The following is a 5,941-nucleotide window of genomic DNA, read 5'->3' on the forward strand; positions in this document are numbered from 1 at the left end:
TGAGTTAAGCTTTGGCACTGGTTTCAAGAAGCTCCTACTTGCACTGTGAGAAACCCAACTCCAAAAGGTTTCTAAAAAAAGAATGTGAGTCTCTTCCAGTCCTGGTAGAACCAGACTCCTAAGGTGTGGATCTTGAACTGTGCAAAGGAAGAAGAGGAAAAGTATGAACAGCAGGAAATTCACTGATTATTCTGTGCTAAGCTATATCTCATTAGACAAAAAATTAGCTAAGAACCAAGTTATCAGGAAATGACACTGTATAATCAGTTCCATCAGTTCTATAACAAGTTCCAGATTTGCAAGTGCACTTTCCAATTGTCAGCTTGCTCTTTTCAGCAACTTTCATCCTCTGACAAGCACCAACCACTAGTTTGTGCATTGTCCAGTGATCTGGTTTTGAGAAGCTATCAGAGCCAGTACAGAGAATTGCAGGTTTATGTCTCTTTCTCTCTCTGTTTTTTTTTTTAAATTTTTATTTATAATTTTCATGTTGATGGCAATATCTTCTGTGTCTGATTTGCACTAAGTTACTTTTTGCTGTGTGTAGCAGTTTTTGTGACTTTCACAGAACTAACCTGGAGATAAAATCAAAAGTAGAGTTAAAATTGGCTTCATTTTCCCTTCAGTAGAGTTGTGCATTTAAACCATGACTCATCATGACTTGCAGTCACACCCAGACCCATGATGAGCTGACTGGCTAGTCTTGAGAACAGAAGGCAATCCAGATAGACACAGCAGATGGGTGAAGGTTGGCTCCCTCCTCTTACTGGATCACCACAGTGACAAATAAACCACAACTCACCCTGGTTTCTCAACTGAGGTTCCAGCTGGGAAATGAGTCCCAGAGACTAAGCAGCCTCTGTTGTGGGGCATTTTAATGTGCAGCTCTAGACAGAAGTAGATACTGAATCAATTTTTCCTCTCTTATGACAAATGGTGAAATGTACAACCTCAGGAAAATAAACCACCTTTTCTGAAAGCTGTAACAGGAGAGTGACTATATCAAGCAGTCAAACTATTTTCCTGGCAAGTCATTGCATGATCAATACATGAATAGCATGTTACAATAAGAACATTATGCCGTGAAATTAAAACTTAGCCAAGTGTTTGAATGCATGGTACTCTTTCCTACTTTTGGTATGCTTTCCAGCCTTAGCCAGGTCATCAAATACATCATTCATTTTTTGCAATCATTCTGCACAGTGAAAGCAAGGTGAGTGATCATAAAGAATAATTTATTTAAGCAAAAAAGTAGCTTCATAAGGTACTTAAAATTTTTTTTTACATCATCCTGCTAAAGATATGTTGCTTCATGTCACTGTCAGACACCTCTGAAAGCAAATGTAATTTCACTGTTCTCTATCCTGGTCCTCATATATTCACAGTAGCCTTCAGACAGCCTAAGTATAAGTCCTTCAGAAGCTTTCTACCAATAAATGTTAAAATTAATCTTTCTTCAGGCATTAGACTCAAAAAGAAAATATGCTTTATTTCCATATTTTCTTTCAGAGTACTTGAACTATTTCAGTCCAGTGCCTGAAAACCTAATCTTTTGAGTCATTTAACCAGTGTTTTTGTTCATCTGTCTGTCTTGGTTGAGTCTGACCTTTGGGTTGATTGCAATAGAAAAAAGCATTCAGTTTTTCTTTCTTTCCTTTCTTCACTATGACTCAACATCCTTCTCCTCTCAGGGGTATGACTACAGTTCATAGGGAATAGGTCCAAAGTTTCAACATTTCAAGCGTATCACCCACAAATACTTTTGTCATTTAAGAAATCTCAGGGTACCTATTTTTGCAGATATACTGAACATTCCCCAGGTTATAATCTGACATGGGCAGGGTTAGCATTTTTCTAGAGGAGCAACCAACCAGTTCTCCAGGTCGCCCCGATAATGAAGTGCTAAGGAGTATACTTCTGGGTTAAAACAGTTCAGAGTGAAAGCAATAACCAGATAGGTCTGGGAATATTGCACTATCAGAAATTAGTTCTCCTAAACTAAGCATATGCAGAGGAGTCATCCCAAATTGCTACTTCAGGAGACTCTCAATGGACTGTATTATAAATTAAAGAAAACAGATGGGTTCTTCCCACCCTAGTAGTTTGTTTTGTGAAGAGATGACTCTTTCCCCAGCGTGACCCCTTCACAGGGGACAGCACACAGAAACAGTGGGGTCTGTTATGCATTTAGTCTGTGGTCCTGTGAATGCACATCCTCAGTCCCCCAAGCATCAGATATTTCACCAGGTCTCCCTCCATCTTCCCCAACTCCTGGTGTTTCCATCTGTCCATGTGTGGATATGCATCTGGCTGGAAACTAAGAGCCTGCTGGTTTCAGGCTCAGCAATTTTCTGCTGCGGGGATTTAATTCAGCCAAAGCCCTCCCAGGTCTGATCCCACAGCATTACTCGAGGCTGGAAATACTCATCAAACCCTGCATGACATACTCCAGTTTTCCCACATGTGCTTGCATTTCCTCACAGGGTTCAAGGGAGCTAACTGTGAAAATGCCTGGTCTGGACAGCCTGGCTACGGTAATTTCACTTCACCTCCTGATCACCTCTGGTCTTTTCCCAGATCAATCAGCTCAGGCATTGCTGTGTGACAAAATTACAGCCATTGACAGTGTTTACTCCAAGCTCCCAGGAAGGCAAATCCATTTTTCATTAATAAACTGTTTTCCTTTTTAAAGTTAAGTACCCTTATGAGGCTTTTTTAGCTGTCCTGCTGCAATTCTCATTCTTTGGTCTTTTGATACAGTTCCCTCAGCCTATCTAAGCAGACCTCTTATTTTCCACACATTGACACTTTAAAATTTGTTTCCCATCTTTTTGCCATTGTTTACACATGGTTTATATCCCTTCTGACAGAATCAAAAATAATTCTCATTTTATTCAAGAAAAGAAGTCCCCTTTTTCCCACTGAAATGTTACTGATTAATTTAAGGGTGATGGTTTCAAAAACGATATCTGAAGGGGAAAAAAAAAAGGAAACAAACCAGATTTAACAAAGACACCAGTTTCCATTTTAAGAAGATTTGATGTGAATCTGGACCATATTAGCTGTAGGTTTAAAATTGCATTTTAAAAGGTAGTTTACTAGAATAGGATTTACTTCTAGACAGAAAGCAAATTTTTCTCATTTTTTGTAAAGAGGGAATGTAAAAATATTTTCCCATGATTAACACCATGCTTTCCCAGGACAAACAAAAGACTTTTGTAAGCCAGAAACCTCAAAAAATAAGCATGTGTGTTCCCAAGGATTAAAACAGTATTACACACATACAGCAGAAGACGGTAAGGAAATAAATTCTAAAATAATGTATACAAAGGCTTCAAAAACCATTTAAAAATAAGAGTCAGTTTTTCAGCTCATACATATTGACCCAGCCCTGAGGTTTCAATCACTTACATACATACCACAGTAGCTCCTTGATAGCTCAATTTACAGTTAGAAAATGTTATCGAAATGTAGATTAAAAAAGAGCTTTTGTGTTTGCAAGTTCACAGGAGGGAGTGGTTTGGCTTTCATTTACTGGAATGTAAAATGAACAAGCCTCCTATATGATGCCTACAGAAGTCATATTTGATGTGGTCATGTGTGTAACAGCCTCTGCCCTGTGAAACTAGAAGATGGGCATTCATATCAATTCTTCCTAATGATTCCCCAGCACTTTTGCTGTGAAGGATTCTGATGGCACCATGCTGCAGAACTATGTGGCCATGGGTTTAATCTGGGAGTTATGTCTGTAGCCTAACCCAGTTACACACACTCCCACCACAAAAGCATGGGACACGCATCTCCTTTTCAAAAGGAGTTTCATCACACCTGTCTCAGACACCAGCCACAGAAAGGGAATAATTACCCCATGGAGATGCCTATCTAGTTCTGTCAAATATACAGGACCCTAGAGGAGTAGCTTAGACTAGGCAGCTAAATTTTAGATGGCTAAACATAAGAGAGATTAATCTCACCTTTAGCCTTGGGATATGCCACAATTTATCCCTGGAGAATTTATTAGTTAAGTTTCTATGGTAGGAAACCACCTTCAGTATAGAAAGGCTAAAACGAGGAAACAAGGGCAGAAGAGAACACACCCAATATTAAAGATGGCCTATTTATTCCACAGTATAGCCTGTGCCCTGTAGTCCTCACAACTAACCTGCAGATTAGAGCACTTTCATCTCTCTGGGCTGGTATCAATCCACAGATCAGCCAGAGCTCAATCAATTGAGTTACAAACTGGTGGCAGCTGAGGCTGGAGCTTTTAGAATGTCACAAGCAGTAAACAACACAGAGACAGCTACAGCCAGGCTTCATAAGGAATAAACAACATTTGATGGAATGGGACTTAGAGTCCCATTAATGCCACCAATGTACCAGAAAAATAAATCTATTTCAAAAAAGGGACATTTTCCCTTGCTTTCTTCTGATGATATTTATTATCGTGTACGCTAACTTTGTGAGCATTTATCACCAAAGTTTTTTTATTGTTTTAAATGCTTAAAACATTTACTATTCATCTGCAGGAGATGTATGTCCTTGATTTTCAGCTTAGATTCCCAGATCTCCTTTTTATTGGTTTTACTTCTCCTTTTTAGGAAAAAAATGGACTAGGTTTTTTTAAATTTTTCCTCTTCTAGTTGTATCTAATTTCAGTGCAGAAACTACTTATGCAGTTCTTCAGTCTGACTATGAATGAAAACCAAGCTATTACACTGTAACTTCACTCCCTATTGTGTGGGAAGTAAGAATTGCATCATCCCTAAGATCCAGAACAGGAGATGAAGATCCCTTCTTGGTGGGTGCAGTCCAAGATTTTGTAGTCAATCTTTCAACTGAAGTAAGAGCTCCTTTTGTTTTGATTCGTTTCTTCTCTTTTCTGTTTCCATCTCTTCCCCACAAAAATCTTTCTGGAAGACTAAAAAAAACCCGAAAACCCCCAACTTTCAGTCTAGTATTAGGTATTTTAAATTTTGAGCTTAAACATTGTAAACATCTCATATTCCTGCAACTCACTTTTTACCATCTAAACAGTTGTCTTTATGTGTGAGTACCAGGGAATTAGGAATTCCCAACATGTGTAAATAGCATGACAATTACAAGTCATAGAAAACATAAAAAGCAGACACAGAAGCTTTGATTCAGAATACCTTAAGTATTGTTAGTACTCAAATCTCAAGCCAAATGCTACTTTTTGGATATCATTACCTAACAGCTGTTTTTAAATGCAAATTCCAAGAAATTGCTGAGGTTATTTTGTAACGGAACTCTTTGTACTGGCGAATACGTTGACCAATTCACAAATAAAAAAATTGAATTCTCCCTTTTTAAAAGGTGAAAGGCCATTAGCAAACAGACATTGAAGGAAAATCTATATTAGCCTCTACCAAAACTGAAAACCTATTGTAAAAACAGCTGAAGAAAGTTACGTGACACTTAAATACAGCGTAAAACTGTGTCACTCTACGAGACATAAAACCAATCATTCAAAGGCACACTAAATTGTTAGACTGGATTAAAATATCTTAACAATGAAATTCTCGTCAGCGCTCTTGGCAGTGCATCATTTGCTGTCATTAACGTTTGATTCAGGAGCGCCCGGAGGAGGCTGCCTTCACTGGTGCCCTTGGATAAACAGGTACGTGGAATTTGGGTCGGAGGGAGGGAAGGGAGGGAGAGAACGGAGAGAGAAGGAAGAGAGAGAAAGGAGAGAGGGAAGGAGGCAGGGAAAGAAAGGAAGGAATGGAGGGACGGGAGGGCAGAGGCCGGTACGCACCAGGACCCGCAGCACGGCACGCGCCCCGTGCGCCGGCCGAGCCGCGCACGCGCAGCACGCGGCGCTGTGGGCGGCCGCGCGTCGGCGGCGAGCGCCGCGTCCAATGGGAGCGCGGGGCGTGCACGCGGGGGGGCGGGCAGTGCTGCGGGCCGTCACCTGACG

Source organism: Chamaea fasciata, unplaced genomic scaffold, assembly GCF_029207755.1.
Source record: "Chamaea fasciata isolate MVZ Bird 193981 ecotype frontalis unplaced genomic scaffold, bChaFas1.0.hap1 SCAF_2, whole genome shotgun sequence".
In the NCBI taxonomy this organism is placed as follows: Eukaryota; Metazoa; Chordata; class Aves; order Passeriformes; family Sylviidae; genus Chamaea; species Chamaea fasciata.